Below are 8,228 nucleotides of genomic sequence, written 5' to 3' on the forward strand. Positions count from 1 at the left end.
TGTTGGAGGAAGTGTATAACCACAAGAGTGGACTTTGAGGTCTCATATATGCTCAACCTATGCCCACTATGACATACAGTCTCATTTTATTACTTGTTAATCAAGACGTAGAACTCTGAGCTCCTTTTTTAGTACCGTGTCTGCCTGCATACTGTCATGTTTCTCACTATGATGGTAATGGACTAAACCTATGAAATGATAATCCAGACCCAAATTAAAGGTTTTCTTTTGTAAGAGATGCCTTGGTCATGATGTTTCTTCACAGCAGTAAAACCTAAACTAAGACCGTTGCAGTTCTCAGTAAATGGCTGTCTCACCCACTCATCAGCTTAGCAAGTAGAAGCTGGCCCCCAGCACTGATTTAAGTTGGCTCACACCAGAAATGATTGAGTCAGTTTCCATCTAGAAAGCCCTTGCAGCATGCTTTCCAAACTAAAGTTTGAGGGTTTGGATATCTAGCCCTAGCTGATATATCTGCTCTCAAAGTCCACTGTGAACAGTTGATGACAGCAAATGGGCTGCTACAGGGAAGCTAAGCTAGATAGAGTCCAGCGTGTAGCTTCTGCCATTTGTTTATGCATCTTATATACATGGATACTCTGCTCAAATGTATGCCCACACACCAAATTGGCACCCCACTATAGATGGCAGTAAACACCATGTGGTTGCTGGAAAGCAAACTCAGGACCTCTACAAGAGCAGAGCAGAGCAGAACAGAGCAGCCAGTTCTCTGAACTGCTGAGCCATCTCTCCAGCCCCTGCGAGCTTCCCCCTCCGCACCAAACAGGTTTTCTCTGTGTGGCTCTGGCTGTTCTGGAACTCTGAAACTAGCTTTGTAGACCAGGCTGGTCTCAAATTCAGAGACCTGCCAGCTTTTTCCCCCTGAGTGCTAGAATTAAAGATGTGAGGCCTCCGGTGCCTGGCTCTGCCAGCTTCCTTTAAAAGCAGGTTTCTGCTTTAAAAAACCAAAGTAAAACAAACACTATGAGAACACACCTTTTCTAGCACTTCTGGGAGTAAGGCCTGGATTGTAGGACCCCAAGAAGGATCCCCCCACTCAAGTCTCAGGACATGGGGTTACCCAAAGAAACACTTGATGCAAAAGCATGAGGTAGCTTTAATGGCGGAGCTCCTGGTCAATATGTATCTTGCGCAGGAGACAGAGGAATCGACCACGAGGCTTGGAAGCTAGGGGTTTTTATAGAAAAGGGGCTGGGGCTGGGGGAGGAATTGGCGCGGTTGCACATGATTGGTTCATTTAAACATCAGCAACATGATTATGAGTCAGCAGAGTAGTACGTGCAGGCCGGGGCGTATAAGGATTCTAAAACCGGGGGCTTATCTGAGTTGACAATGTATCTGGTTAATGTTTCAGGTTTTAACTATGCTCCCTATAGAAGGGGGGGGGGTGAGCAGGAGGCGCCGGGCTATTTGACATACATTACATGAATCACAGGTCTCAAGTTTTATTTCCTTTCATTCCCCTCTTCTTCTACTAAGTAATTTTAATCTTAGAATTTTAGAAGTCTATATCTCTATGTGGAGAATAGAAATCAACAAAATAAGAACGGGATAGTAAACAGAACTAGGCAGGGACCCTTCTAGTGAGGCTCGAGGGTCTGGGCATGATGTAGGTGTACAGAGATCAGATCTCTGGCTGGAACTGCTGAGATGTCTTTTGGGGTACCCGGCTCATTCGCTGTAGCCAATTGTGACCAGCCTTCTTTCTGCACCACCTGCAAGCCTTTTAACTTAGCATACAGATTATTACTACAACAACATGTAGGTTTAAACACATTATTTAAGACAGTTATGGGCATGGGAGCCCCATAAAGGATCTTAAAAAGAGTAAGGCTGAATCAAAAGGGAGTATTTCTAGTTCTAAATAGGGCATGGGGAAGGAGAACCAAGTCTGCACCAGTCTATTTTAGAATTTTATCTTTTTTACCTGTTCTGAGCTTTGGAGCCTGTATGCACAATGTAACTTTTAACCAATCTCTAATATCTTGGCCAGTCCCTGATTTACCTGGGCAACAAAGGCAGGTCCATTACCTTGGGAAGACTTCTTTTAGGATCTTCTTGGCTATCACATTGGCCGTCTTAGTCCTGGTAGGAAAAGCTTCTATCTACCTTGAAAAGGTGTCTATAAACACTAATAAGTACTTGTTGCCATATCTAGCTGGCTTAATTTCTGTAAATTTTACCTCGTCATAGCACAGGTCTTGCAGCTTTTGACTATTTCTTCTGCCAAGTCAGAGAGTCCTGTAACATAGTAGTCAAAGGACCTAACCACACCTTTTAATTTCTTGGCCCCCAGGTGGGTCAAATAATGTCCATAACTTGATAGTGCTCAGGGGTGTATCTAAAGCTGGTCTCTCTGACATATAGTAATCTTTAGGCTCCTTGACTGCCAGAATCATTGCTCCTTGGGCCACCTGTTTGGCGGTTAGATCTGCCATCTGATTTCCTTTAATCACAGCATCTTAGATCTTTCTCTGCAGATGTCAACAGCCCTCTTTGTCTGTATATTGCTCCGTACAGTGGCAAAAGCATACCTGCTGTCAGTGTAGATTTCCCTTCTGCCATTTATAGAGCTTGTACCAAAGTCACAAGTTCAGCTTTCTGGGCCGACGTCCCTTCAGGGAGGCTGCTGGCCTGGATCACTTGCTTTTTGTCCACCACCGTACTGCTATCCCTGCCTTCTTACCTTCAACCTCGAGGATACTGCCATCCTTGTACCAGCTCGATGAGTACCAGTTTCTTCTGCCAGAATGTCAGTGCAGTGATGAGTAAGTGAAGTCTCGGGCAGTAGGGTCGCTTGAGGACAGTGGGAGAGCGAAGGTCACTCCTTCAGTCAACAAAAAAGCTCTGAAAATGTGTCGCAGGAGCATTGGTTGTCATCCACCAGTCAGGGGGCATTTGGATAATGGTCTCAAGAGTGTGGAGTGCCACTACAGTTATTTGCTGTCCCAGAGTGAGCTTATCAGCATCCTTGACAAGCAGAGCTATGGCAGCAATAGCTTTCAGACAAGAAACCACCCGCTGGCAACAGGGTCTAACTTCTTGGATAAGCCACTGGCCTTTTTCAAAGTCCCAAAGTCTGAGTAAGGACTCCTCTAGCGACCCCTGATCTCTCTTCCACATAAAGAGTGAAAGGCTTGGTTAGATCAGACAAAGGCTGGCCATCAGTAGAGCCTTTTTCATTTCTCTAAAAGCTTTCGGGTGATCTGGGGTCCACACAAACACTTTCCCTTCCTTGCTTAGGGAGTACAACAGGGAAGCTAAGGTCGCCAACCCAGGTATCTAGAGTCTGTAGAAGCCAGCAGTACCTAAGAATTCTCTTACTTGCCTTGGTGTAGTTGGGGTGGGGATCTGAGTTACAGTCTTTTTTTCTGGCTTTCTTTAGCCACTGCTTTCCCGTCTCGAAGGGTGTATCTCAAATAAGTAACTTCAGTCTGACACAGCTGAGCCTTTTTAGCTGAGGCTCAGCCTTCTGTTGCCCAGATTTCCTGTCTAGATCTTGTCTTTTCTTTCTTTCTTTCCTACCACTGTGGTCAAATTTCTTTCTTGTCTACGATCCCTCCTGTTTTCTCTTTCTTCTGCCTCTCGCCCCTCTCTCTCTCACACACACACTTTCTTTGCCTCTTTCACTAGATTGTGTAACTGTCTCCCTCTTGTAATACACCTTCCAATCTCTGAAGTTTCTTTCTGATATCTGGAGATGACTGCCTTATGAAGGCCATGGCCACTGAGGCCTTCAGGGCTTCATTCTCTCTAATTTCTTTCATCTCTATTTTTCCTGAGTCTGCTGGAGCTTTGCTTTTCCTTACAGTCTAAGCTCACCTTTTTCTGGACCTCTATACCCATTTGTCAGAACCTGGTGATTAGACTCGTAGGTGCTCCTTACCTAGGACAGAAGTTTAAAGTGAGCAGATGTCTCCCTCGATGCTTAACAGCTTAGGGCGGGGCCGCCCTAGAAGAGAAAACACGTGGGGCAGGGAAAGGAAAGACAGGTCTCACAGCTGGCTACACCAGGCCAACTGGAGTAGGAGTGGGAGGGGGAAGGCAGCGACTCTAGTTGGCCCCTCCCCAGCAGGCACTGTTGCTGCTCTAGGAAGCCAGGCAGGGCTAGTGCAGGGCCCTGTGGGCCTCGCCCCTCTTTCTTTTCTTTCCCGTCCCATGGGTGGTGAAATATGTGGTGGTGGTGGGGCGGGCATCCTGGGGAAACCTCCACATTGGTGTCCCCCCCCCCGCCACAGTTTACCACGTGGTGCCACGCCTCGGCCAATGCAACTGCTGCTGAAGCCCGAAGTTCTCAGTTTCTCAGTCCGGTCCTGTGGCTACTTGCAGCCAGGGACACGCACCGAGTTGTTTTTCTTAACTATCACTGACACATTCTGTCCTAACGTCAGTCCAAGTCCACAGTCGGCACCACACCCACAGTCTGTCCCATGACGAAAACCACAAAGAAAAACAAGACAGCAACACAAAAACAAGACAGCAACAGAGAATAAAAGACACCAGTATCTAAGCACACTCATCCGCGTCTGGACTTATACAACCAGCCAAATGCTGCCTCTGTCGGAGTGGGATTCCGCATCCACTCCTTCTCTGGCAGGAAGAGCACTCTCTCTCCTTCACTCTGTCAGGCAACAGCCAGGTCCTCCTGACTGTTCTGAAACCCTGGGCACTCCCTCCAGGGTCTCCCTTAGAACGTCTTCCAGGGGTGCAGCCTGCGGGTTTTAGGGCGTCCCCCTCCGCAGCCGTGGGTCCTCACGGACCTCAACGGCAGCTGCCAGAATACCAGAATCCGAAAAATAAGGCACAGACTCAGCGGCCGCACAAACACACCACACACATACAAAACGTTCCTCCAAGGGGTATTTCAAGTCCTTGGGGACCCCCTCAAATCCCAGACGAGCCCCCAAATGTAGGATTCCCCCCCCCCACAAGAAGGAGATCCCCACTCAAGTCTCAGGACATGGGGTTACCCAAAGAAACACAAGAGACTTCCTTGATGCAAAAGCACGAGGTAACTTTAATGGCGGAGCAGGAGACAGAGGAATCGACCACGAGGCTTGGAAGCTAGGGGTTTTTATAGAAAAGGGGCTGGGGCTGGGGGAGGAATTGGCGCGGTTGCACATGATTGGTTTATTTAAACATCAGCAACATGATTATGAGTCAGCAGAGTAGTACGTGCAGGCCGGGGCGTATAAGGATTCTAAAACCGGGGGCTTATCTGAGTTGACAATGTATCTGGTTAATGTTTCAGGTTTTAACTATGCTCCCTATAGAAGGGGGGGGTGAGCAGGAGGCGCCGGGCTATCTGACATACATTACATGAATCACAGGTCTCAAGTTTTATTTCCTTTCAGGATCTCATGGAGTGTGGCTCACTCACTCTGAGGACAACTGAAACTCCTCTGTGGTCTCAGCATCAGTGTACACTCCATTAGGAGAAGTCTCTAGGGTCCCCTTGCTAAACACAATGCCAACTGGCTTTTCCTTTGGCAAATGAGATGGTAAGCAGGCAGAAGTAAATGTTGGTATGCTGGAAATGAGGTTGGTAATGATAGTGCCCATACAGCATGGAGAAGTACCACACCAGGTCTTCCCTGCCAACAGCATCTACAGCAAGCAGAGCTCCTGAGGTTCCCTATGTTTAGTGGCCATGTGATGTAATGTTTTCCAGGCCACTGTCTCCTTACAACTACGAGATTTCCAAAAGAATGTTTTGCTTCTGAGTGATGTTGTGATCCCCTGTAGGGCCTCACACATGCTAGGCAAGTGTTCTGCCACAGAGCTGCATCATGCCAGTAATTAAGAGTGTCATTTCCATTCCAGTCTGGGCCGGTGCCTTGAGCAGACCTTGGGCACAAACTCCAAAGCCAGTCCCACAATTCCCAGAAGAAACTCTACTCCCTGGAGCTCTGACACAGCCAGGATATCAGGTTCACAGGATCCCAGAATCATAGGATTCCAGAGACAGCTGAACTCTGAGGAATTCTGACACAACTAGGATCACAGGAAGGACAGGCCCCAGTCAGCTATAGCAAGGGCAGGTAGCACTAGTGATAATCAGATGGCAAGAGGCAAGTGTAACAACATAAGCCACAGAAACCAAGGTTACTTGGCATCATCAGAACCTAATTATCCCACCATAGCAAGTCCTGGATACACCATCCCACTGGAAAAGCAAGATTCAGATCTAAAATCAGTTATTGTGATGGTGATAAAGGACTTTAAGAAGGACATAAATAACTCCCTTTAAAAAATACAGGAGAACACAGGTAAACAGCTAGAAGCCCTTAAAGAGGAAACACAAAATCCCTTAAAGAATTACAGGAAAACACAAACAGGCGAAGGAAATGAACAAAACTATCCATGATCTGAAAATAGAAATAGAAACAATAAAGAAGTTACAAAGAGATTCAACCCTGGAGTTAGAAAACCTAGGAAAGAGATTAGGATCCTTAGGTGCAAGCATCACCAACAGAATGCAGGATATAGAAGAGAGAATATACCACAGAAAACATTGACACAACAGTCAAAGAAAATGTAAAATGCAAAAAGCTCCTAACCTAAAACACCCAGGAAATCCAGGACACAATGAGGAGAACAAACCTAAGGATAACAGAAGATAGTGAAGATTCCCAACTTAAAGGGCCAGTAAATATCTTCAACAAAATTATACAAGAAAATTTCCAAGGAAGTGGTGGTGCAAGGATTGCTACACAGCTAATAGAATCACGTTCCACCCCGAGCTCTCTGCCCCCGCCCCCCGCCCGCCAGCCACAGCCTGAGCCCTTGATCCCAGCAGCAGCCAGCAGAGCAACCCCAGCAGCAGCACTATGGCCGGGTGGAACACCTACATCAACAGTCTTATGACGGCTGGCCATTGTAGGCCAAAAGGACTCTGTCTGGGCCACTGTCCCCAGAGAAGATCTTCGTTAGCATTATACCATCTGAGTTTGGTGACGTGGTAGGCAAAGACCATCAAGGTTTTTTTTTCGTGAATGGGTTGACATTTGGGGGCCAGAAATGTTCACTGATCTGGGATTCACTGCTGTGAGACAGGGAATTTACAATGGATCTTCATACCAAGAGCACTGGAGGAGCCCCCACCTTCAATGTCACTGTCATCATGACTGCCAAGACGCTAGTCCTGCTGATGGGCAAAGGAGGTGTCCATGGTCATTTGATCAACAAGAGATGTTATGAAATGGCCTCTCGCCTGCGGTGTTCCCAGTACTGACCTCATTTGTCCCTCCCCATACCGTTCCCTTTAGCTTTTGCACCCCCTTCTTTACATACACATACATACTATTATTTTTTGGGCCCATTTTCCTTATTGCTGCCAAAACAAAATGGGCTGGGGGCTGGGGATGGACAAACAGATACCTCCCCCTACCCATACCCCCTCCTGTGTGTGTTTGGAAAATTTTTGGTCTTGGGTTTCATTCTTGTTTTTGTTTTGGGTTTCTTTTTTCTTTTTTTGAATTAAAAAAAGATTCTACTAAAACAAAACAAAAACAAACAAACAAACAAACAAACACCTTCCCTGATGCCATGAACATACAAGGAACCTACAGAATTCCAAATAGACTGGACCAGAAAAGAAATTCCTCCAGTAACATAATAATCAAAACACCACATGCACTAAACAAAGAAAAAATTAAAAGCAGTAAGGGAAAAAGGTCAAGTAACATATAAAGACAGACCTATCAGAATTACACCTGACGTCTCACCAGAGACTATGAAAGACAGAAGATCCTGGGCAGATGTCATACACACCCTAAGAGAACACAAATGCCAGCTCAAGCTACCATACTCAGAAAAACTCTCAATTACCATAGATGGAGAAACCAAGATATTCCATGACAAAAACAAATTTACACAATATCTTTTCATAAATCCAGCCCTACAAAGGATAATAGATGGAAGGTACCAACACAAGGAGGGAAACTACACCCTTGAAAAATCAAGAAAGCAATCTTTCAAAAAACCTAAAAGAAGATAATCACATAAACAGAGTCCCAACTCAAACAACAAAAATAACAGGAAGCAGCAATTACTTTACCTTAACATTTCTTACTATCAATGGACTCAATTCTCCAATAAAAAAAGACATAGACTAACAGAATGGCTACATAAACAGGACCCAACATTTTGCTGCATACAGGAAACCCATCTTGGGGACAAAGACAGACACTACCTCAAAGTAAAAT

At 45.9% G+C, this 8,228-nt stretch overlaps 1 pseudogene; it reads left to right on the forward strand.

The window, feature by feature from the left end:
- The first annotated feature begins 6,851 nt into the window (after positions 1–6,851).
- On the forward strand, positions 6,852–7,255 carry LOC110284472 (annotated as a pseudogene).
- Positions 7,256–8,228: the final 973 nt, after the last annotated feature.

This window comes from Mus caroli, chromosome 18, assembly GCF_900094665.2.
Source record: "Mus caroli chromosome 18, CAROLI_EIJ_v1.1, whole genome shotgun sequence".
Classification (NCBI taxonomy): Eukaryota; Metazoa; Chordata; class Mammalia; order Rodentia; family Muridae; genus Mus; species Mus caroli.